Source organism: Lepus europaeus, chromosome 8 (genome assembly GCF_033115175.1).
Source record: "Lepus europaeus isolate LE1 chromosome 8, mLepTim1.pri, whole genome shotgun sequence".
NCBI lineage: Eukaryota > Metazoa > Chordata > Mammalia > Lagomorpha > Leporidae > Lepus > Lepus europaeus.
The window spans coordinates 43730357-43758240 of record NC_084834.1 but is presented as its reverse complement, the minus strand read 5'-3'; positions in this window follow the sequence as shown (position 1 = coordinate 43758240).

Sequence of the window (27884 nt, the reverse complement as noted above, 5' to 3'; positions counted from 1 at the left end):
TCTATACCACTCTGGTCCAGAATGCCATCACCTATCATTTGAATTACAAATTTTTAAAGATTTATTTATTTATTTGAAAGTCAGGATTATAGACACAGAGGGAGAGACAGAGATCTTTCATCCTCTGGTTCCCCTCCCCAGTTGGCTGCAATGGACAGGACTATGCCAAGACAAAGTGAGGATCCAGGAGCTTCTTTAGTTTTCTCATGTGAGTTGCAGGGGCCCAAGAACTTGGGCCACCTTCCACTGCTTTTCCTGGGCTGTTAGCAGGGAGCTGAATCAGAAGTGAAGCAGTCGGGGCATGAAGTGTTACCCAAATGGATGCCAGCATTGCAGGTGGCAGCTTTAACCATTACACTTTTTTTTTTTTTTTTGACAGGCAGAGGTAGACAGTGAGAGAGAGACAGAGAGAAAGGTCTTCCTTTTTACTGTTGGTTCACCCTCCAATGGCCGCTGTGGCCAGCGCATCTCGCTGATCCGAAGCCAGGAGCCAGTTGCTTCTTCCTGGTCTCCCATGCAGGTGCAGGGCCCAAGCACTTGGGCCATCCTCCACTGCATTCCTGGGCCACAGCAGAGAGCTGGACTGGAAGAGGAGCAACCGGGACAGAACTGGAGCCCCAACCGGGACTAGAACCCTGGAACCTGGGGTGCTGGCGCCGCAGGGGAGGATTAGCCTAGTGAGCTGAGGCACTGGCCCTACCCATTGTACTTTAACACCTGCCCAACAGAACAGTCCCAACTGAAATTTGAACTTGGATCGCTGGATTCAGAGTCGAGAGTGCTCACTATTACACCATGGAAAACACTTGTGTTGTATTACAATTTAACCTCATATCTAGCCTTCCTCTTTCCACCTACAACCCAAGTGTTCTCTCTACACAACAGCCCGAATGACACCATTAGAATATAAGTCAGATAATACTGATCTTCATTTTAATCAGAAGAAAAGCTGAAGTCTTTCAATAGCCCTCAAAGCCTTACCCAGTATTGACCTCTCTTTATTGTCCCAATTTATCTCCCACTTTCCCTTCTTTGTTTTCTCTGCTTTCAGCTGCACTGGGCTCTCCCTGAGGGCCTCTGCCACACCATGTCCTATTTGAAGTATGCTTCCCTCCCTTATTGAAATGACTAAATCTCCTGCCTTCTTTACATATTATTTTCATTGAAGACTACATGTCACCCAATTTTAAATTGAAAATCCATTTACAGTCCTCCTGATCTTTCTAATATGTTCTATTACCCATGGAACTAGCCACTTATAATGCTGTTATTTTACTTGTTCATTGCCTTATTGTTGATTTATTTGTTTATTTAAAATTTACATAAAAACTCCTTTTTGTTTTATATATATATGTATATATATATATATATGCCTAAAATAGAACTCACCATAAATACTCAATTCCATGATAACCACAGTTAAGAACACTGATGCTTCACCTTTGCTCACGAGTGTGTAGTAAACATTTTTAATCTCATTGTTTGTCTTCTACCTCTCCCTCAGTGCCTATTTCCATTTCAATTTGGAGCTTAAACATCCAGAATATTTTTATAACCCCCCCTTTTATCTTAAGTAACTTTTTCTGCAGCATTAACTTTCTCTTGTACTTTGAAGTTATAATTCTTAAGAAAATTGACAAGAACTATCGACTGCATTTCTACATCCCACTCAAACTTCCACTTCCATTATTCCAATGCATTTATTAATATTTTTAATATATTTTAGAGGCAGAGAGACAGAGAAAGAGAGTGTCAGGGAGCTCCAATCACCTGGTTTATACCGCAGATGTCCAGTATGGCATGGGCCAAACCTGAAAATCAGGACTACAGTCCAGGTTTCCATGTGGGCAGCAAGAATCCAATTACCTAAGCTATAAGCATTGCCTCTCAGAGTCTGCATTGGCAGAAATCTGAGTCAGGAGGCAGAATCTTGTTTTGAATCTAGGCACTCTGATGTGGGCCACATACATCTTAACTGAAGTCTCAATAACAATTCTCCGGTTCATTTTCTGATACTGACTTGAACCATTTATTTCCATGACCACCTATATATGAATTCTCTTAAGTTTCCTTCTACTTCTCTCTGTTCCTGTTCAGGCCGTGTAAGCTTCATTATTAGTAGACACAGATCTGTCAGACTTTGTTACATTGTCATTTTTCACTCTCTCCCTGGGCATATCATCAAATCCTCCATTTTCAACAGTTACTATGAATTTCCATCTCTAGCCCAGACCTTGCTTATGAATTTTAGGACCACACCTTTCATATGCATACACTAGGGAATCTAAAAATATGTTACATTAATATTTCACCTTTCATTGCCGGCGCTGTGGCTCACTTGGCTAATCCTCTTTCTGTGGCGCCGGCACCCCAGGTTCTAGTCCTGGTTTGGGCGCCAGATTCTGTCTTGGTTGCTCTTTTTCCAGTCCAGCTCTCTGCTGTGGCCTGGGAAGGCAGAGGAGGATGGCCCAAGTGCTTGGGTCCCTGCACCTGCACGGAAGACCTAGAGGAAGTACCCGGTTCCTGGCTTCGGCTTGGTGCAGTGCTGGCCATAGTGGCCATTTGGGGGGTGAACCAATGGAAGGAAGACCTTTCTCTCTGTCTCTCTCTTTCACTGTCTAAACTCTGCCTGCCAAAAAAAAAAAAATATTTCACCTTTCTGGAACTCTATTCATTCTTCCACATTTCCTTTCAAATTGTACCATATCAGACTCATTTACTCTAATATGTAATCACTGAGAACTGTCAATTTTCCATCTTTAAAAAATCTTATGATACCATTCTATTTTTTTCCTTACTATTATAGCTAGGGATATTAGTCCTTGTCATACTATACAACAGCTTGGGCTGTCATGCTCAAACCATACCCTTTCCCTGCAACAACAAATTTACTTTCCATTCACTAATCCAAACCCCTATTTCTATTCCACACTCTCTTTCTGTGCACTGTGCAAATCTCTCTTTCCATGCATTGCCCAAACCCTTTCCCAGTCCTCCTAGTGGACAATCACAAGTTCTGCAATTTTGCAAGGTAGAACCAGTGACAGCTAGAAAAAGGCAATATGCTTGCAGACTGTGTCCCTTCAATGTCCTCTAGAATATTATAATGTCATTATCATAAAATTACCATATTCAACACCCCCCACTCCTATCATAAACCCAGTACCATGACACTTCTGAGATTCCAAAATGGGCAAGAAAACTGGGCAGTACTCAAGTTCTTCCTTTTTTGAGTATTCAATTAAGCATCTACCCATACACTATCACCTTTGCTTCCAGGCTGTATAAAAGGAGGCCTTGAACTTGCTAAAGGCAGCTCGTTGTCTCTCAAGCTGCCTGCACCCATTCCTGATTCTGTACTTTTACTTTGAATAAACATTGTCTTTCTGTTTATTTATACCTATATCCTCTCCTTGAATTCCAGCTCATATGAAGACAAGAATCAGGAGCCACCTCACAAAAACAGCACTTTCTTTCTCTGACTACTATCTCTTGACTGCATATTTTTAGGTTCATACTATCAAAAGTCATTTTTATTCTGCAAAAAAATATCAAAATCATCCAATTCTTATCGTATTCTTTGATGAAAGTACTTTAATGCCTAGATAGGAATTTGCTCTCATTCTGCATCATCTACACCTCTTCCTACATGTTTGATCTTAGACAACTTTTGCGGTTCCTTGGTTGTAACAGATTTTCTCATTCTCTTCTCTCATACTTAGGTGTTAATGATGCCTCTAGTGGAGTACATTTTCCTCAACATATGAACTCTAATAGTACTCTCAAGCTACATTTTATTGATGTAACACATTTTCTTTGTTCAAACCATATGACAATAGAAAAGTTTCTTAATGTCAATTTCTTCATTTGGGAAATTAGATAATCTAATTCCTCACTCAAAGCATTATTTAGAATACTGAATGATATAATGCTATAAGGAACCATCACCTATGGTGTATATAGTAACATCTCTATACACACTGGCTGTTATTCTAATCATTTGTCCTTTTGAAACCATTATTTCCTTTTTAAAAATTTCCTATAATTGATAAATTTTTCCTAAAATTTTAGCTTTAGATTCTGAAAACCAGTAGAGTTTAATGAGGTAAAATAATTCTGCTGTTTTGCTATACCAAATGTTAACACTGCTATTTCTCCATAACATTCTCTAAATGTTAGGACTGTACAAGGAAACTCTTGGTTTTGCTCTTTCATTCTCAAAATTATTTTTAAATTTTATACAAAATTACAAATCATAGCATAAAATGTAGTGAAAAAAGAACTAATTTATGTTCCTCAATTTTAAAATAACATAAATCTCTAAGTAGTATGCCATAAGTCACTCTATACAAAACAAAATTAACAAGAACTGGAAAAGACTCAAATGCATTTAATTTATATGGGATATATTGTGTGATAAATAATGAATACTCGGCCAGCGCCGTGGCTTAACAGGCTAATCTTCCGCCTTGCGGCGCCGGCACACCAGGTTCTAGTCCCGGTTGGGGCACCGGATGCTATCCTGGTTGCCCCTCTTCCAGGCCAGCTCTCTGCTATGGCCCGGGAAGGCAGTGGAGGATGGCCCAAGTCCTTGGGTCCTGCACCCACATGGGAGACCAGGAGAAGTGCCTGGCTCCTGGCTTCGGATCAGCGAGATGCGTCGTCCGCAGCGGCCATTGGAGGGTGTCTCTCTCTCTCACTACTCACTCTGCCTGTCAAAAAAAATAATAATAATGAATACTCAAAAATGTCCATTACTTATTCCTGGAATCTGTGAATGTCTTATATTAATAGTAAAAGAGAGCCCACAAGATTGATTAAATTAAAGAAAATGGAGTGGGAGGATTATCCTGGATTATCTGAATGGGCCTTATATAATCACAAGAGTCCTTCAAAGATGTGACAAAAGGGTCTCTTCTATAGCATCTGCAAAAAAAAAAAAAAAAAAAAAAAAAAAAAAAAAAAAAAAAAATCCTGCCCACACCTTGGATTTGGTTCAATGAAACCATCTTTGGGCTTTTGACTTCTTAGACTACAAGATAGAAACTTTGTATTTTTCAAGTTACTAAATTTGTGATAGTTTGTTACCGTAGCAAAAGGGAATTTATTAAGGTGACAATCCCAGGCAGTACATTGAGTGTGGATGTGAAACTGAAAAGGCGTAAAATCAATGTCATTATCAATTAAATTACTTTGGTGTATATATGGAGCTTGACTCTTTCTGATAAGCCTAAGATCACTACATAATATATACCTCTTAATTTTCTACCCTGCCTTCCCCCAAGGTATAATGAAGCTGAAGGTTTATAAAACAGTTCCCATCACTCAGCATTTAGGGCTGAAACTGATGCTGTTAATTTCCTGGCACTTTCCAACTGCCATGTGGGAATGTAAAACAGGACTCCTGGCTGTAGAAAGCTCACAAGCAAAAAACTGCTCTTGGCATTTGGAAGCCTGACTGTTATACTTCAAGGCATAATTAAGAGGATATGGACAGGATGCTGGTAGCCTCCACAAAAGATTCCAATCTGTGTTTACTGATTGTAAATCAACGAACTGGATGAGTTTAGGAAACCTCCATATATTTTTGTGTTGCTTACACACACATACAGAGACAAAGATCTCAGAACTATAACACAGTATAGGGAGGGGATACCCTCCTGACCAAGGACAAGAAAATAAAAGTTATCATTGATGGGTGAAATCAAACACACCAAAATAATTTGAAAGCTAACTTTATGAGCTTTAGCTGTATGATAAATGGGAAAATTATTTAAAGATGAACAGAGTGTGTCTACTTATATTTATACTGAAGATGATGAGCTTCATATGGCAGGTAATGTTACCTTTATAAATGTAATATAAGATTCTAAATGCATGATTTGTGAAAAAAACGTGTGATTTGGAAGAAGTCAGTGGGTCAGACGGGCAACATATGAAGGCCGTTTGTTAAACCAGAAGTAAACCACATGGTTCTTTTCAAAATTAGTAACCTCAAGGGAACAATGAAATATTTACTCTTAATAAAATGAAATACAGTCTAATCAATCTGAAATTAAGACAGTCAAGGAAGATTAGCCAAACATACAATCAAGTACACTTTACTAGAACTATGAAAACATACTTTCAATATTCTAGCACAGTATTACACTTTTTACAAAATATCTCCCAGAAAGTAATTAAATTACCAACTACACAAATAATACATTAAATATAAATTAACCTTTGTGTGGTTTATAAGTATATGGATCAATAATACACTATTTCAGAAATAAAGAATTTTAACTCACAGTTGAATGATTTATTGATCCCCCACTTTTCTGATATTCAAAAAACATTATTTGAACTTCTATTATGTATGAGGCGCAGCTCCAAGAACTGGGTATATAGCATTCACATTATAGTGTAGTTGACCTGAGAAGAAATACAAAATCAAACATATGCAAAATAAATTGTGATTAGTTTAACAGAGGAAAACAAAGCCATGTTAGAGTGGATATAAAGTTCCAGGGACAGGAGAGGCTGCCAAAACTTTAAATGCAGTTTAAAAAAATCTTTAAGGACTGTAGTTTGGGGAGAGATGAGGAATTTCAAGATTAGACACCTATGCTTGATATCATCAGGCACAAACAATAGCAGTCATATGGCTGAGATCACAAACGAATTGAGCAAAATGAAGAGACACCCAGGGCGTAATGACTGGGTTATCCCAGAGTTTACAGTTCAGGGGAAAAGAAGAAACCAGAAAAAAGACTCATAAGAAAGCAGAGAGACAGAGAGGAAATCAAGAAAGTGTGGCATCCTAAAAGCTAAATTACAATACAAAAATATCAATGAGAAAAATGTGTCATTTATGTGAAATGGTACTGATTTGCTACAAAGAATGAAGTCTAGCCAATGGATTCACCAAAATACTGCTAATTGCTGTTCTTGAAAAGTTACTTTGTTAGATAGTAGTGCAAAGACACAGCCAAACTGGAAAGGATTTATTAGAGGGTTAGAGAAACAATTTTGTATATTCATTTCTTTCTTTTTTGTTTTTGTTTTTTTCTAACCCAGTATTGTGTCCTCCATCCCTGCCAAGAGACCATTTATTTAAGGTATACAAACTTCAAGCATTTCAGAAATAAAACTTTAGGAACATAGTGATTCTTCCCACTCTAACCTCCCTCGCACCCGTACTCTCACACTTCTTTCTCCTCCCTCTCCTACTACCATTTTTATTTTTTACTAAGATCTATTTTCAATTAACTTTATACACATAAGATTAACCTTACATTAAAAACAGAGTTCAGCAAATAGTATGAAAAGAAAGAAAAAAGCTATTTCTCAGCAGTTGAGACAATGGTTGTCAGTCATCAGATCTCAAAGTGTCAATTTCACTTCTCTTGATTACCTTTTAGGTAATCTATTAATTACCACAGATCAGGGAGAACATATGGTATTTATCTTTTGGAGACTGGCTTTTTCCACTAAGAATAATGTTTTCTAGTTGCATCCAATTTTTGCAAATTACAGGATTTCATTTTTTTATCATTATGTATCATTTCATGGTGTACATATCCCATAATTTCTTTATTCAGTCTTCGGTTGATGCTGGCACCTGGGTTGCTTCCATATATTTACTATTATAAATTGAGCTGTAATAAACAATGGGTCCAGATCACACTTTCATATGCCGATTTCATTTTCTTTGAATAAATTTTCAGGAGTGAGATGGTTGGGTCATTTGGTAGTTCTGTATTCAGACTTATGAGGTATCTACATACTGTCTTTCACAGTACCTGTACCAGTTTACTTTCCCACTAACAGTGGGTTAGAGTAACTTTTTTCCCCATATTTTCACTAGCATTTGTTTGTTGATTTCTGTATGAAAGCTATTCTAACAGGGGTGAGGTGAAACCTCATTGTGGTTTTGATTTGCATTTCCCTGATGGCTAGTGATCCTGAGCACCTTTCCATGTGTCTGTAGGCCATTTTGATTTCCTCTTTGAAAATTGCCTGTTCAAATCCTTTGAACATTTTTTAACTGGATTTTTTAAATTGTTGTTGAGATTCTCGAGCTCTTTGTATAGTCTTGATATTATTCCTTTATTAGTGTTTGAGATGAAATTAAACGATAAATTTATATTGGTGCAAAAATGTGAAATTAATTCATAGTTTTTCATAATAAACATTTTATGAACTTTTAAAGACCCCGAGAGTTAAACAAATATACTATAGATAATACATAACTTTATATACATTTGTGGAATAACTCTTGACTGAACAACATTTTTACTTATTAATTACTAAATTCAAGTTGAAGTAAACAAAATTGGGATCATTAAATTATGGTGCTGATATAAATGATTGAAAGTAAAATCACAAAGTAAAAGATATGTTCTATCCATGAATGCAATTAAATAACTCTATTTTGTTCAGAAAAGATGGAGACAATTAATATTTCTGTTATATCAAAGAACCTGCCAAATAATTCCTAGTAACTTTTAGTAAATCTTAGTAACTGTATGATTATAGCAGTTACACATTAATTAAATGCGGGGAGCAATGTTTAATTCTCATTTCTGGAAATCATCAGAAGATAAGCAGTTCTTTTAACTTTTTCTTTAAATCGAAGAGTTGAATAAAGTATTTCTTGACCATGAAGTAATGAAATATTTGGCCACTACTCAGTCTGCTTTTAAGCTTTTTTTTTTTTTTTTTTTTTGAGATTTATTTGTCACGCAGAGATTTAGAGAGTGGCAGAGACAGGGAGAGAGAGAGAGAGAGAGAGAGAGAGAGAAAGAAAGTCTTCTATCTGCTGGTTTACCCCCTAAATGGCCGCAACAGCTGGAGCTGGGCCAATCCAAAACCAGGTGCCTGGAGCTTCCTCCAGGTCTCGTATGCGAATGCAGAGGCCCAAGGACTTGGTCCGTCTTCTACTGCTTTCCCAGGCTATAGGAGAGAGCTATATTGGAAGTGGAGCAGGCGGCCTGGAACTGGTACCCAAATGGGATGCCAGCACTGCAGGTGGCAGCTTTACCTGCTATGCTACAACACAAGCCCTGCCTTTAAGCTTTAACATCAGTTTCTTCATGAGCTATGTTTCACACCTATTACCTTGCTATCTTTCTTCTTTGGCGTAATTGTAATTGCCACTTCCTGTAACCAGGGTGACAGGAGAAAATATGACTTGGTGGTCCTGCTTCTTCTGTACAGTTTTTACTAAATAAATCAAGGTGTATGGATGATACAGAAATGTTGAGCGCCTTGAATTACAAAATTTCCTGAAAATGTTCAGATTCAATTTCATACTTAATTTATCTATGTGACTCAACAAAAATCACTTAGCCACATAAAAATACTTAACATTTCAAATTGGAAAATTACTGCACTAATATCATTAGTAAGAACTATCATCAACAACATGAAAAACACTCAAATATTTCTAATCCAGAAAATTTTAATTACCTAACCATGTTAAAAAGTAACAGAATCATTTTCCCAGCTGCTTTTATATTGCTTATAAAAAAGCCCTTGAGTACAATGATAAGTTAAATGCTACTTTTGTATTCATGAAAAAGGAAGCAGTCTAAAAAGAGTGCAGCTGCCTCAATACTTTCAAGAAAACCTTTTATCTTTTGCATAATCACACACAGACTCACTAGCATGCATGTGGATACATGCACCACCTCCCCCCTCCACAAACTTGGGAAAGAAGAGCAACTTTTATCCTATTCTGCATTTTATTAAAATACACCTCAGTATATCAGTTGTTAATAGATAAATTTACAGAATAGAACTTTAAAATAAAATTATTACATACTTAATATTTGTTATTACTTTTGAAATATTCAAAAGATAGTAGGTTTATCTTAGATATAATGAACTGTATTTAATGCAGTATTTTTAAAGCCTCATTTTGTTTTGCTAATATTTTTACTGCACAAAAGTATTATGCTTATACTACAAATTTTCTTACAATAATTTGCCTTTCATAGTTTCACAGCCAACTAGGAAGATGACAGGTTTCCTTAATTCCTCCTATATTTCATCTATAAAAACCCAGTATGAAATTCATTTCTGGCATAGTACTCAGAGCCCCAAATGTGGTCAACTCTCCTGCTAAATCAACATAAATGGACCCTAAATCATCTATGTCGTTTAAATATCCATCACACCTGTGACATCTTTCTTTGAAATCACTGTCTTTCTCCATGTGTCATTCTAATTTAGTCTTCATTGAAACCTCCTGGGTTTATCCTTATCCCTGTGAAGTCTTTTTCAAAGTTTCCTTTCATCAGAGGAATCTATGAAAAACTTGTAAATCCAAATCAGACTTTACCTTTGCACTCCAGGCATATAGCTCAAAGCTTATTTGACATGTTCCCACTCATAAGCTATCTCATGCTTAACGCATTCAAAATTCTAAATTTCCATTTGCATTCAGCTTCTCCATTTATAAAATATAATATTTTTTTTAAGTTTCTCAGAATCCAAAACTCAGAGTTATCCTAAACTTTTCACTTTGGTTTTCTTCTAGATTTTCCCTGCCAATATGTACCATTAGTGACTCCTGTTGCTTTTATCTTCAAAATACATACAATATCCAATCATCCCTTTCTACCTTTACTATTATCATGCCAATTCAAGCAACCATTGTATCTTGCATGGATTGTTGTAACATTTTATTTTAGTTTTTAAATTTTTTCTCATCCATGGGATTCTAAGAATATAATAAAAATTTCCTTCCTCTCTGCTTTCCTTCCCTTCCCTGAAACCCTCCCTCCCTCCTCTTCCTACCTTCCTTTCTTCTTTCCTTCCTCTCTACCTCTCCTTCTCTCTCTCTCTCCCTCCCTCCCTCCCTCCCTCCTTCTCTGTCTCTCTCTACATTATAGTCAAGGGCTTAATGATCCACTAAATAAGAATCAACGAAGTGCTCTAGCATTTTCTGGACTTTTAGTCCTGATTTTCAAGTTGTGCCTCTGAGGGATATTCTCAACACAGCAACCAGAATGACGCTCAGCAAAATCAGGGAATCTGTTGCTTGAAACTCTCCCAGAGCTTCCTCCTTTGGTGATTTCAGCTTTCTCTTCCTTACAAGCTATGTAATGTCCCAGAAGGTTTTGTCTATCTCAGAACACTACACATCTCTTAATTTTCCAGCCCCATCTCTTAGGACTTCCTGATTTTTCATTCCATTCTAAGCACTTGGTGTTTTTGCTAATTGGCAACCAAGCCAAGCATATGCTTCTCTCGGGATGTTTATACAGGTATTTTTCTTTGACTGGATCTTTCTCCTAGTCATGATTCAGGAGACACTTTATTCAGCTCTCTGCCCAAATCTTGTCACACAGATGAGGCTACTCTTTTTTTATGATTCATTTATATATTTGAAAAGCAGAGTTACAGAGGGAGAGACAGAGGGAAATGAGAATATTCTTGAACATATTCTGTGACTCCTCACCAATCTTGTTAGCATTTCCTATGTCATCTCCCTTGTAGAGGTCTGTTTCATAATACTCATCACAATCTTTCGTAAAAAAACCCCTTTCTTTTCTGCTATTATCCCTAAGATTATATCAGCCAACCAGGTATAAAGAAAAATCTCCTCCCCAAAATATTGTTTTTAGACCCTTTTGAGAAGATTTGATTCTACCAGAACAATATTACTAGTATCTGCAGATCTTCAACAGTTACTCATTTCCAGCTATTATCATTTACCTTAAAAAGTTTCCTTATTGTTTCCCTTTCAACATACTGAAGCTAAATTTTACCTATTTGTTCAACTGACAGGAGTTTTCATTGTCATAATACTGATGGTTATTTCACTGTTTCTCTTACAGTATTTCTTAATTAATTCTCTTAGGTTTTCTCAATTTCAAAAATAATAACTAATAATACTTTCCTTAATTGTTTATATTGCTATTTAGAGTGAAATCATTATTGTATTTATATAGCCTCTTGTTTTTTGTTTTTTTTTTCTTGACAGGCAGAGTTAGACAGTGAGAGAGACAGACAAAGAGAAAGGTCCTCCTTTTCCATTGGTTCACCCCCCAAATGGCCGTCACGGCCGGCGCGCTGTGGCCAGCGTGCTGCGCCAATCCAAAGCCAGAAGCTAGGTGCTTTTTCCTGGTCTCCCATGGGGGTGCAGGGTCCTAGCACTTGGGCCATCCTCCACCGCCTTTCCAGCCCACAGCAGAGAGCTGGACTGGAAGAGGAGCAACCAGGACAGAATCCGGCACCCCAATCGGGACTAGAACCCGGGGTGCCTACGCCACAGGCAGAGGATCAGCCAAGTGAGCCGTGGCGGCTCTTGTTGTTCTAGGGTTTTTTCCCCAGGTTTTCTGGAGCAATTCCTAAAAATAGTACATACACACATTCACACACACATGCATAAAACAATTTTTTAAATGAAAATTCCTTTATGCTTTCTAATTATAAAATGTTTCAAAATTTTCATCTACAATAAAGTTTGATAATCTTATATAACATAATAAGGTGGTATAAATATTCTTGATGGTTATATTACTTTTCTTTTACCAAATATACTTCCATTATTTAATAACTTTGTTTAAAGAAAATGCAGTGACTTCATTACCCAGTAACTAGCACAATGGAATAAAAATATAGAAAAATCAAATGAAATAACAGAAAATGCTGTTTAAATTAAAACATAGCATAAACTTAGCATGATAGTTAAAGAGTGAATATAATGAATAATGCATTACATGCGGTCAACATTAATTTAAAGTGTAGGTAACCACACAATGGTAGTCACTGATGTAAAAGATCTATAGAGGGAGAGATATGAATAGCTTTCATGGGCACATAAAGTACAAAAATAGAAGTAAATCAAAGATTAGATTTTTTCATCATATTTTACAATGTGATATAATAATATGTTTTATTATAGCAATCATTATAGTTTTTATTTTACTTAATATTGAGTCAAAACAGTGGCCCTGTCTGGGAAAAATCAACTTTAATTTAACTCAGGTGAATGTTGGTCATTATTCACCATTCATTAATTCCTTATTATGGCACTGCCTTTCAATTGATGTAGGGCAGGCCTCTTTTCAAATAGAGACCACATGTTTTTGGAATGTCCAAAACTTAATGCTATGCTAAGGTAATAATTATAACAGCATTTATCAAAGTAGTTGTCTCAAAAGAGCCATGTGCTCCTTCTCCTCTCCAGTTGTTAAAAATGGAAGGAGACTAGAAAATTAAAAGTAAAATTTCAAGGATGAAGGGACAGAACAAAATATTAATCTGTTTCCAGCTGATTTAATGTAACCACTTAGTCTTACTTTGAAGTGAGCAAAGAGCCTATCCTTAGGGAGAAAAGAACGAACATAAAGGAGCATTTTAAAAGTCTCTCATCTTCTGTGGAATATTTGTTTCTAAAATTGCCCATTCTTCTTAGTCTCAGAATTTAAAGATTTCCAACTAGGCTTTGAAACTGATATGTTCTTGAAGTTGTTAGAATCAAGTGGAAACGTTCCATCCTTATTAAAGCAATTTCATTATGATAAACAATTACTATAAGTTGCTCTGAAATATCTATAATCAAATGTCTGCAAATGTATTTCATTTCTTTACCTAAAATATTTTCCCTGACATCATTTTTAAATTTAAGTAAAGCATTAGTAATTCATATAAAAACTTAACTCAATGCCAATGCTAAGATGCAATTTAATGTTTTATATGTGTAGAATATTAAGTAAACAAAAATCAGATTGAATAGTTAAATGCACTATCTCCTATCCCAGTTTAGAATGAAAGTTTTTTTTATCCTCAAACAATGATATATTTAGAAAATTTCTCTGCTCTCCAGTATTCATTAGAAAAGAAATCTATAGCACTTTTTAACTGAATCTAATTATTTGAATAAGTTATATGTTGGCTGTTGGCTTTACCACACATTTGTGACAGAGTCAATGATAACTATTATATATTCTATTTGGAGTTACTTTTAAAATTACATTTGCATTAGCTTACAAATTCACAATTTTAATCTCTCTCTTGGGCCCTGCACCCACATGGGAGACCAGGAGGAAGCACCTGGCTCCTGGCTTCTGATCCGCACAGTGCGCTGGCGGCTATGTGCCAGCCGTAGCAGCCACTTAGGGGGTGAACCAACGGAAAAAGGAAGACCTCTCTCTCTCTCTCTCTCACTGTCTAACTCTGTCAAAAAAAAAAAAATCGCTCTTGTTCATGCATTAGCTTTTGCTCTCTCACCCATCCCCCACACATATACACACAAATTTCCTCTTGTAAATGGAGCTAAAGTAATCTAATTACTGTACTAGATTTAAGTAGATGTACTTTCTAGCAATTAGATTTTGAAAGTTCAATTATAAGTGTATGAAATATTCATTCTAATTTTCATCAAATATTGGCAAAGTTCTTTCATTTGAATGAAGCAACTATTCTAAGGAGTAGAGGAGGCAGTGAGGGAATGGCATGTGAGAAGGTAAACTGTCTTATAGCTTACAGAGTTGGGCGAGATGAATGCTGAAATTAAATCAATAGACATCATCATAAACATTTAACTTAAGGAAGACGTTGGAACAGTATTAACACATCCTTTTAGTTTATGGAATAAGAATGAGAGAACTTCTGAAATATTTAAATTACATGAAGTTTGCTTTTGTATTATATTTTGTTGTTTTTTGTTTGTTTTTGTTTTTGCACAAGAAAAACAGTTGTCTTAAGTAGGTTAGTCCAGATTTTTACATGTAAATATTTTATACTATAAATATTGACATACATGCTTTCTCCCTTTATTAATTACTCTCCTTTCTTCTTTTATTAAAATCTGCCTCTTATATGTCACTCATAGTAACAGAAGAGTAAAGTTGGTGTATGTCTCCATTTGACTCCAGTTTGTCATTCACATATACTGCATAATATGAATAAACTTTAATTACACCTACTAATATGTAGCAATAATAAATACCCATGTAAAAATGAAACACCCCTTAGCATAGTTTTGTTCTTATTATATTTACCATGTTACTATCATTCCTGCTCCTTGAAAATGTTGAAACTAGCAAATTTTAACTATTGTATACAAAGAAAGCTACAAATTTTATTCTATCTCTTTGTAAGAGGTCATCCTTCTTTAATGTCTCTGAGAATTTATTTTGTGCAATAATTGTGCTTGATTGTCTTTTTTTATTGCTTTTAAATAAGAATGGGAATGGGGAAATGAGAATCCTTAATCCTGAAAATGATGTGAAAAGTATCTAATGCTTATTTAAAAAAAATATTTAAAATCATTTGAAATGGAAAGTAAGAGAGAGAAAGAGAGCCACAGAGAGATATCTTTCATCTACTGGTTCATTACCCAAATGGCTACAACAGTCAGGGCTGAGCTGGGCCAAAGCCAATAGCTTTTTCCAGTTTTCCCAGGTGGGTGCAGAGGCCCAACCATTTTGGGCCAACTTCTGCTGCTTTTCCCAGGCAATTATTAGTAAGACGGATCAGAAATAGAGCAGCTGTGACTTGAACCAGGGTCATATGGGATGCTGGTGTCACAGCCAGTGGCTTAGCCAGCTACACTACAGTGCCAGTGCCTCTTATGGGCATCGCTGTGGCCTATCCTTTCTACCTGTGACCAAGTAATATAAGAGATAAGAACTCTTTCTCTCTGTTGCTTTGCCTTTCAAATAAATAAATGTGTTTAAAAGTTTTTTAACACACAGAGATAAAATCACCTTCAACTTGCTCATACAAACATTTAGAAAATTTATTTTTATTGTTTATTTTAAAATATATAATCATTTTGCTCTAGAGTCAGAAAAGACTTTAAAACTGTATGACTTCAGGAGCTGGTGTCATGGCATAGCAGGAAAAGCCCCCACATGTGATGGCGGCATTGGTTCAAGTCTCAGTTTCTCACCTTCCAATCCAAATCCCTGCTAACTGCCTGGGAAAGGCAGCAAATGTTGGTGAAAGTGTTTGGGCCCCTGCCACCTACTTGGAAGACCCAAATGAAGCTCTGGATTCCTGGCTTCTGACTTTTACCTGATTCAGCAATGGCGGATGAGGCCATCACCAGAGGAGAGAACTGCTAATGAAAGATCCCTCTCTCTGTAACTCTTTCAAACAAATGAATAAATCTTTAAAAAAAAACAAACAAACTACGATTTTTAGCCACTAATTTTAAACATGAAAGTGTTGTGGGAGAGCTTAGAAAGATAATTTTAAATTATGAGCTGGAAGCCACACCTCCTCACTTTGTGTCACTATGTTCACCTACCTGTCAATCAGGGAACCCCTCCCCAGGAAGTACTTCCTCTTATCCTGAATGTGGGGGTGATGCCACATAAACACTTCCATTTTTCTCAAGCTCATAAAAAGCTAGGAAGAACAGAAGCTCTCGCTTCCTCATAGATTCAGCATGAGCAGAGCAGGAAATGATAATTCCCTTTCCTTGGCCCACTTTCCCAAAATAAAGGCCTAATGAGCCTGTGTATTTTTCTCATTTTGTAAATAAAGTTTATCACACTACATGTCATGTTTGGATCTGTACTTAAAATTCTTCTCTAAGTAAAAGGTGAGAGTCTGGAAAATTAATTTAGATCCAACCTAGCCCACAACAAAAGCACTGAAAAATTTTTAAAGCAAAGATAGCTAAAGCCATAATAGCTAAATACTTACAGAAACTATAAATAACAAAAAAAAGTATCCAAATTTTCTGCCTGTGTTCTTACATTAATTTTTAGTTTTGTCTCTTTACCTTGATTTATCAGCTCCTTGACAACACACTTTGTCTTTGTCTAGGACTCCCACAGTGTCCAACTCAACTTTGCTACACATGACCATTTAATATTTTCTGGTAAGTTTTAAGTGGATGCAGTAAAACGTAAGACTAAGATTCTGTTATTAGAATATGGTGGAGACAAAAGAATAGAGCTATCTCTTCAATGGGAGTATTGGGGGAAGGTGAGAATTGGGCCATCATGACAGATTGGGAAGAAAATTTCTGTCCTAAAATCAGAACATTATTTGCATTGTTGGGAAATGCAGACATTTTTCTTCATACATCCCTAGTAAATGGAAACATCTTCATAAACGACACCCAGCTTGATTCGTATGATACTTTTTTGTATAACAATGAAGGCAAATATAATGCATTTTCATAAGACCCCCTACTTGATCCTTATAAATGATCTTCCCTTTCTAAACCCTCTACGTATACCTGCCTTCTTGATTTTCCATAATAGAAAAATATTTAATTTAATTCATTATCACTAAGAAAAGGGAGACTAATGACTATTCACTAATACTTTCCTCTGTATAGCCATTATTTCAGACTTGTTGAATACTATAAATGTTGATTTGTCATTTTGCATTTTTCCTGATAAACAGCAATGTTCATTTTGCCTTAAATATTTAAAATGTCTAAATTATTTAGTGAGATTAATAGTTGTTTGAGGTTGAAGAGTTTCATAGGTTTCTCTAATGGCTCTACTGGTTGAAGCACACTTATGTTCTAAATATTCAGAAATTAGAGGATGACAGAAAATTCCAATGCCAATATTCTGATTAAAATTGGTGGGCAAAATAGCTTCTGCTTTGAGAATCATGCCTAAGTAATTAGTGGGAAAAATAGGTATTTTATATTCTTGGCTGGCTGCGATCCTCTGAAGCAAACGTACAGAACAAAATGAGTGATTGAATCAAATACTGAATGCATTAACTATCCTCTAACCTCAGTTTTCCTCTTTTAATCTATTTTTTCCTTTAACCCAGATAGAATCTCTCCATATGTTGATTCTCATTCATAAATAGCAGCAATTTTCCCCATATTGCTTTTATGTTACATTTAAAACCCTGAAGTAAATATCATTAACTGTGGTTTTGATTATTAGTCTCAGGCCATCATTATAATAAAAGATTTCCATAGAATTTTCTCTTTATGTGTAAAATAACTACTTCTGTTCTCAATAAGAAAATCTTTTCAGAATCCTTTAAGTGTAATGATTTATCTTAAACAAGACAAGCCAGCAAAGGAAAAGTTTCAGGTAATAACACTTTGTAGCTAAATGTCAAGCTTAAAATTAAATTTTTCTATGTTTATATTTAAAAAAGACTTAAGGGATTTATATTTAAGTAAGAGTTGTATTGCTGTTTAAAGTATTGAAGTCTATAAAAAGAAAGCACATGTAAACAGCACAGAATATAAAAACAGAATAATATATCTGCTTTCAATATTATCTAATAAAAATAGGTCAAATAATATGGAAATTTAACAATTTTGAAATTATTACCTGAATAAATTTGCTACACTAAGGTAAACAGATGTATTACATATGTTTATATGTGTTATTCTAAGTATTGCATTCTATGTGTTTTCATTCAAAATGCAAAATATAAAATTTATAATTTAAATATTAACTTTAAAAATATTTGCAACTACTGTCTCATCTAAAAGAAACAAATGAGTCTTTAAATTTAAGTCCTTCCACAGTTGTTAGAAGGGGATCTTTGAATCCAAAGTTCTTTCACAAAAAATACAACAACAACAACAACAGCAACAACAACAAAAACCATTTCTATTTAGGCCTCTGATATTTTAAGTATCACCTTCCTGGAGGACAGAATAAAAAAAAAAATCCATTGAAATACCAGACTCTGAAAGCTAAATAGAAAAGTTTCATGGAATTTGTTGCTCAAACAAAGGCACATACCAAAATAAATATCAAGCAAACAGTCCAACATCCTGAAAGACTGACAGTAAACAAATATATGAACTTATTTGGCAGGAAATGGCAGATTCCTCAGCTGAATAAATAAATTATCCTAAAAGACTCAACTGTTGTTGAATGAAATTAGAAAAAGGTGAAGACAACATGTAGTCCAGTCAAACTGAGTGCTCAAACTTAGGCCTTTAACAAATAACTAAATTTATGTCTCTATTTTAGTAATAAAAAAAAGATGCAGGTGTGTATACAATTCTGACTCTTTTATTCTTGTCCTCTTGATCTCAACACAAAAAGCAATCCACGTTGGCTGCAATTTTCCTTAGAGCAGATATCTGTGAAAGCAAAAATGTGTTAATGGTGCTCTATTAATGTCACGTCTCGCAGTAGGACTTCCTATGTTGAGAGCCTCATTTTTTGGAGAGTTGTCTTTGCAGGTATTGAGATGGATTGACTTTTGCTTTCTTCAGACACATCTTCCACACAATATTTGCTCCATCCTCCAAGCCAGAGCTCAGAGTGCAGTCCTCCTGCTGTCTTACATGAGAGAGGCACTGTCTCCATTTGTTCTTGCTGCCAGTGCTATTACCTGAGCAGCAGCAGAGACAGATTTCCTTTGGCTTATGTACTCTCAAAGTGCCCTCAGTGTGATCAGACTGTGTGTATCTTTATGTTTGTGCAGCTAATTTTTGGTTGAATTTCTTTTTGCTAAAGATAAGTTTGTAATTCTTACATATTAATAGATTTCCATATCTGGGAAATTCTACCTAGAATAAAATTAATTATAATTGATCCATTGCCAAAACCTAGTGATATTTCAATATTAATATATTTGATATTCTCATTTCCAAATTGAACTAATAATGAATATGTCTATTTCATTGCAATTCTACGTTGCTATTTGCATTCCTTTTTCTCACCTTCTAAAAGTAAGATAATGAGAAATAGAAGTCAAAGAGTTTATACTTTAGCAAAAACATAGGTAAAAATACCATTCTTAATTAGTAAATCATGAATATTTTCAGAGAAGACATGTAACAGCTTCTATCGTGTGATTCTAAAGTTTTAAAGTTAGTTGTTAAGTTAATGGACTGTTAAGAGGCATATTTTAAGAAGCTAGGGAGAATAGGAAATGGAAGAACAAAACAGTACTTCAAAAGGATCCATTTGAGTGGAAACCTAGAAAGATTATATTAAATACTTCCTCTTGGGGTTTCCCAAGCATATGCTCCAGAATTCTAAATTACTTACACTCCACAGAATGAAACTAGCTTATTAAACAGAGCCATTCTAAAGATAAATGCTAGAATAGATACATTTATCTTACGGCAGATTCTCTTCTGATCAATAATTATAAAATCTTCATCATGTTCTTGCAGAAAGCATTAACTGAATATTTTAGAATCTAAATAGTCCTTAGGAATCTTTGAACCACTCCTGAGAGTACATTCCAGAGTATTTGTTCTGCAAAACATTTTTGTAAAGACATAGGTTATGAGGACAAATCAATTGGGGAATTTCTGCAAATTATATTTATCTCATGATTATAAAGTATATTTGTAAAATGAAATCATAAATTTACAGATAAGACAAAAAAAGGGTGTTTAAGAAAATATTTTCCAAACAAAATAATCTGCAGTTATGGTCCCTAACACCAGGTTCATTTGTTTTAAAGACTTTTTTTTCCATTACTTTACTCAATGAGTACTAACTTCAAAGTCAGGATAGCTAGAAATATCATTCTCAAGGAGTTTGTTGCCACGTGTTAAAATACTGAAGGCTGGCAGATAATTTACCTTAAAATGTAAATGAGTAAAGTAAAATTAAGCTTTACCCTTCAATAACAGTCATACATTTTAATTCCTATATTATGTCTTAAGTTGAAAAGAATGGAATAAAGTTTCATCTGACTTGTAAATTATTCATAAATTTCCAACTACTCACTGGCATGGCTGGGGGCTGGCAGAAGTTTTTGTACCACAGAACATTGACAATCAATCCCATGTTACTGAAAAGATAAAATTGGGATCCTCTGATCATAACATCTCTTTCAGTAGTCTGCGTTTCAATCATATTTCATAAGAAGATGCTTAGCATACTTGCTTCTTAGAAATGTGTATAGAAAGTGAGCATTGCTCCTGACGAAAACTGCAAGAAATATTATTTCTGAAAGGAAAAACCACAGAAGTCAAATGGATAAAACCTTATCCAAAAAATCCTAACTTTTTTTAAAATGGATGGTTACAAAATTTTAACTAATCTTTACAATTAGAAATGTTGCTCAATGTTGAACATTTTCATTGTGTTTCCACAGTCCCCAAGCAGACAACACTGGATTTATAAAAGATCCTTTTACAATTCTTCCTCAGAGTTGTTTCCTAAAATATTGTTTTATTATCTGTCCCATTATCTGTTAGTCACCAACGTTTCTATAAATTCTCCTAAATGCAAAAAAGTACATATCTGGCTTTAGATTCAATGTATTATTTATTTTAATCACAAAAAAAGTTCTATACTTTAGAATTTAATGATTTTTTGTTTTTCTGATCTATCATTTAGTAATTATATTTATATGGCTAGAGTTAGGTTTAGATGGCTACCATCAAAACATGCTTCCAGGGCCGGCACCACAGCTAACTAGGCTAATCTTCCACCTGCAGTGCTGGCACCTCGGGTTCTAGTCCCTGTTGGGGTGCCGGTTCAGTCCCGGTTGCTCCTCTTCCAGTCCAGCTCTCTGCTGTGGCCTGGGAAGGCAGTGGAGGATGGCCCAAGTGCTTGATCCCTGCACTCCATGGGAGACCAGGAGGAAGCACCTGTCTCCTGGCTTCAGATCAATGCAACGCACCGGCCGTAGTGGCCATATTGGGGTGGTGGGGTGAACCAACGGAAGGAAGACCTTTCTCATCGTCTCTCTCTCTGTGTCTAACTCTGACTGTCAAAAAAAAAAAAAAAAATGTGTCCAAATAGATGGTCAAAACATTTGTTGAATAAATGAGCAAGTAATAATATCAAGCAGTTGTTTCTGTTTTCATATAAATTAATAGAAACAAAGGGACAAAATAGCATCAAGAAATTATATTCTTTTTCCACTAATTTATTCCTCACTACAAAGTTAAAAAGTAATAAAATTAACACTATTTATTAATTAATATTGAAATCCACAGGAGTGGATTGCTAATGCCAAAAAATCATCTGGACATATTTTACCAATATTTGCTAAAATGAGATCATTCAATTTTCAGTAATCCTTTAGAAATCATTTCCCTTTTACAACATAAACATTTTAAAAAGAAATTTCAAAGTGTATAATAATAAAACTAACAATTATTATATATTTGATATATTCAAAATACATTTTTCAAATGTTTCATGAACAAAAACCAAGACTTTTTAAGCCATACATATCACAATTATGAGTCTATAGAATAGCGTCACCACTGCATAAATCATTTTTCTTTCTAGTTAATCTAATTTTATTTTTTGAGTTTCTAATATATTTGCATTGTTTAAAAGTGAAGATCAAATTTTGAAAGTTATTTCAGAGGTTCTATTTTCATCTCTAGTCCTTCCTCTCATTCTTACCCAACTCCTTAATTAAAATATACAAATAGTCTTAAATTTCTACTTTCCTTTGTTCTTTTTAAGTACATTCACTTGTAATTGACATATAATAATTGCTCCAGGGAAAATCAAAAAGCTCAGTAAAAATTTTTAAGAATATGAAATTGAATATGAATTTTAAAATACATTTAATTCGGTGTAAAATTTTTGAAATTAATTTTCCATAAACTTTTTGGGGTGCCCTGGTATACATTCATTGGGTACAGGATGATCTTGTGATATATGTATATGTTGCGGAAAGAATGAACCAGGTCAGAGAATATATCCATCTGATCATGTGCCTATCATTTCTTTTTTTTATGAGAACATCTAAAATCTACTATTTCAGTAATTATGAAAAATACAATTCACCATCTCCATCTGTGCCATAGAGCACCGGAACTTATATTTCCACTGTTGTAGAAATTTTGCACTTTGACTGACATTCCACTCCCACAATCCACCTCAACTGGAAACCAATGTCAACTCCTATCTCCACCAATTCTGCCTTTTTAGGTTCTACATAGAGGTGAGATTATTCAGTATTTGTCTTTGTGTAACTAGCTTATTTCACTTACTGTATTATAATATCCTCCAGATCCAACCATGTTGTTGCAAATGATAACATTTCCTTCTTTCTAAAGCTCAATAGTATTCCTTGGTATATATACCACATTGTCATAATTTATTCCTTCACTGCTGTACACTTTGGTTGTTTCCATAACTTAGCAATCATGAATCCTGACACAACAAATATGTGAGTGCTGACTTCTCTTCAACATACTAATTTCAATTTCTTAGGTCATATACCCAGTAGAGGGATTGCTGGGTCTTTTTCTTTTTAATTTTTTTTTTAATTTATTTATTTGGCAGACAGAGTTAGACAGTGAGAAAGAGAGACAGAGAGAAAGGTCTTCTTTCTGTTGGTTCACCCCCCAAATGGCCACTATGGCCAGAGTTACACAGATCCGAAGCTAGGAGCCAGGTGCTTCCTCCTGGTCTCCCACTTGGGTGCAGGCGCCCAAGCACTTGGGCCATCCTCCACTGCCTTCCCGGGCCACAGCAGAGCTGGATTGGAAGAGGAGCAGGCGGGACTAGAACCCAGTGCCCATATGGGATGCCGGCACTGCAGGCTGAGGATTAGCCAAGTGAGCCATGGCATCGGCCCCAGATTGCTGGGTTTTATGGTAGATTTAATTTTAGCTTTTGAGGAACATGCACAATGTTTTCTAAAATGGCTATACTAATTTGTGGTCCCAGTATCGATGTACAAGGGTTCCTTTTACCCACATCTGCAGTAAAACTTACTTATCACGTTTTATGATGAAAGACGTTCTGACAGGTGTGAGGTGCCAGTTCACTGCAGTTTTGATTTACATGTCCCTAATTACAATGATGGTGAGTATTTTTTCATGTGTTTATTGCTCATTTCTATGTTTTAATTTGAAAAATAATGACTATTTGAGTTGTCCATTTTTTAATCAGGTTATTTTCTTGTTTTGAATTGTTTGAGTTTCTTATATATTTTGTATATTACTGGTTACCAGATGCATAATTTGTGAATATTTTCTATCAAAATATGTTGCATCTCTTTACTTTGTTGTAATCCCTTTTTTTGTTTTGTTTTGTTTTTGTTGTTGTTGTTGTTGTTCTCTCTGCTTTGGAATTTAATCTAAGAAATCATTGCCTAGATCCATGATGTGAATGCATGAATAGTGTCCAAATCAACGCTGTACCTTATGTTTTCTTTTAGAAATTTTAGTTTAAGATTTTTCATTCAAGTCTGTAATCCACTTTGATTTTTATGTAAGGTGATTTTGTATATAGGGAAAATTTTCAACCTCATTCTTCTACATGTAAATATTCAGCTTTTCCAACACCTTTTATAAAAGTTGCTTTCTTTCTTCATCAAGTGTTCTTGGCACTTCTGTCAATAATTGATTGCTCCTAAATGCATAGGTTTGTTATGGATTCTCTATTCTGTTCCATTTGCTCAAATAAACCTTGTAATGCCTTTGCCCTGCTCTTTTGATTAGCATGTAGAGATGAGCTTTATAATGTATTTTGAAATCAGATAGTGTGATATTTACTGCTTTGTTCTTTTCACTAAAAATCACTTTGGCTAGTCAGAGACTTTTGTGATTGCATATGTTTTTTTAAGATTGTTTTCTCTGTGACAAATGATGTTGAAATTTTCAAAGGAATTCCACTGAAAAGGTAGATTACCTTGGATAAATTGGGTGTTTTAACAATAACTGCTCTTCGTACTTATAAGCACAAGATGTCTTTCTGTTCATTTTTTCTGTCTTCAATGTGTTTCATCAATATTTTATCATTTTCAATATAAGATGGTTCATTTCATCAATTCGATTACTTATTTCATCTTATTAATGTTATTGTCAGTTGGATTGTTTCCTTATTTTCTTTATCAGATACTCTATAGAAACATTAATGATTTTGTATATCTTACAAAAATTAATCAGTTTTATTTATCAGTTCTAACAGTTTTTTTTATGGGAGTCTTTGTATTTGCTACATATAAAATCATCTTGTCAAGGGAGACAATATAATGTCCCTATCTGAATGTCTTTTATTTCTTTCCCTTGTGTTATTATTCTAGCTACTAATCACTGATACAGCATTTTATAGAAATAGTGAGAATGGACATCCTTATCTTGTTGCTGATCTTAAAGGAAAATTTTACACTGTTCACTGTTAAATATGATATTGCTGTGGGATCTTGAGGTTGGCTTTTATGTGTTGAGCATCATTCCTTTCATATTTAATTAGTTGAAAAGGAAGATGTTGCATTTTGTCAACTGCTTTTTCTCCATTGATTGGGGTGACCAAATATATCTTTTTTCTTCATTGTATTAATGTATTTAGTCATATATATTGATTTGCATATGTTGAATCATTCCTGCATCCCACTCCATCATGATAAATGAGCCCTTTGAATGTGTGATTTAATATGATTTGCCAATATTTACTAAAGATTTATACATCTAAGTTTATCCAGGATGTTGAACTGCAATTTTCTTTTCATATAGAGTTTTTGTCTGACTTTGGTACCATCTTGATAGGCCTCAAAAAATTAGTATGAAAGTATTCTTACCTTAACAATTTTTTTGGGTCTGAGAAGAATTGATGCCACTCCTTTAAATGATTGGTAGAATTAGCTGTGAAGCTATCTTGTCCTTTTATGGGAGATTTTTTTAACTGATTCAAAAATTTCCAATTTTGCCAATGTGTTCAGGCTTTTTATTTATTCTTATTGTAGTCTTGGTGGGTTATCTATTTCTAATATGTATATCACTACTGATGTCACAGACATGCAAAGGGTTGTAAGAGAGCACTATGTAGTATCAATATGGCATGACAGTTATACACCAAAAAAAAAAAAATGGATAAACTAGAAAAATTGCAAGCATTTCAAAGAATATTATTCAGTAAATGAAAATTTACTAGTATTGTATTGGTATGAAAGTAGCATTTCCAAATTGTCTTCCAACGGTTTACTTTGCTAAGTCCTTTAGAAATAAATTTCTCATTTATAGTTTATAGAAATATATGACATAAAGGCAAATATCATTATTTACAGAAAGTAATTTTATTGTATTTTTATTATTTTATAAAATAAGTAAATATTAAAATCCTTAAAATTCTGATTTGCAATGATGTTTAATCTTTTTTAGAAATTAAGAAATTCACCTGATTAAAAGAAAACATCTCAGATCAAAAGGCACACAATAAACTTGAAGGCATTTTCTATTCCTCATATTTCTTACAAAGCTGTTTTGACATTTGGAGAATAATCTAAACAGGAAAAAAAACATAGGATTTTAATAAAGACAGTGACTGGTACCTATCCAAGTCATTATACAAGCAGTTTTAGACCTTTTGGTAGAGGATTTAAGCATTTATGTATGAGGCATTTATTCTGAAATAACTAAAAGATACCCATTTCATTGTATAGGAATCAAAGTTTATTGCAGAAAATCTTGAGTAGGACTCTTGTGACTGTACCAAGGCAAAACAAGAATACAATACATGAAGGACACTTCTCTGAAGATTCAAAAAGAGTAGCTTGAAAAAATTACTTAAAGACATTTTTTTGCTTAGAACCTATTAAATGCTATTTAGTATTTCCTGAACACATTTTATGAAAAGTTCTTTTAAAAGAAATTCTCAGTGCTTTAATATTTTTAAAATTCTTTAGAACATATTACCATAGAATATAGCTTTTGTAAATATGTCAAAGCCTACTTAAAGAAAGTGCATTTGGAAATGTCACAGCTATATTTTCGGTTTGATTGTTTACCTTTTTAAAATATATAACTAGTTTCATAACTAAAAATACAATCCATTTTAATCTGAGTATCTAGTCCCAAAGGGAATACATAAAGAATACATTTGATATGTGTAATATGGTGAATATGAAGCATTGAATATATATGTTACACTGAATAATGATGAGATATTTTATTCTGGGGTTAGTGTTATGGCACAGTGGGTTGAGCCAGTACTTGCTATGCCACCAACCCATATCACAAGTCTGATTCAACTCCCAGCTGTACCTATTCTCATCCAGTTTCCTGCTAACATGCCTGGGAAAGCAGTAAAAGATGGTTCAAGTTCACGAGTATCTGCCACCCATGAGGAAGAACAGGATGGTTTCATTCAGTATGGTTCAGTCATGGCAGTGGCCACTAAGGCAGTGAACCAGTGGATGGAAAATTCTCTCTCTCTCTCCTCTCTCTCTTCTCTCTCTCTCTCTCTCTCAGCTGTCTTTCAAATAAGTGAACAGATATTTAAGGAAATATATTTTGTATTATCCAATATATCTGAAATATTGCCATTTAAATATGTGATCAGTGTAAAGTTGTATGAAGATATTTATTTTTCATCCTAAGCTTTAGGAATCTAATGTTTATTTTTACTTTTAAAGCAGCTCTTTGATGATTCAGTATTTCATGTAACTGTTAGTCACTTGTAGCTACTGGCTACCAAATTCACAGTACAGCCAAGCTTTGCTTCAGGCAGCTATCCATCATAATCACACACTTTTGCAATTTAATATTACCGCCTTTCATACCATCATATTATTTATTTACCTACATTTTTTAAAAAGAGATGATGACTTCATAAAGCTTTCTTGAAGGTGATTTTGAAATCTAATTGACTTTATTGTGATATACCTGATATAAAATTAAATAACCCATGCTAGCCATACAGTTCTATGTATAGGATACTACCTAAATTCTGCGCACATGCCCCTGGAATAAGACATAGCTGCAGTTCTTTCTCTGCCTACTCAGGCTGGGTGAGGGCACACCCTCCCAATGGAATGCAGAGGCAAAAGGCAGCAGGGTGTATGTAACTATCTCGTTTCTCCTACTGTTTGATAGGAATCAGCTTGCTGTCCCCCACCCCTATCTCCCACCCCACCCCACCCCGGTACATAGGGTTTGGTTTTGCCTGTTCATATGGCAGGCTTTGGTTAATGTATTGCTCTGCCTATGTGCTTGCTAGCTTCTAGAATTCCTTGTAATAAAAATTGCTGGCCGAGAGCGCTCTGGTGGCATT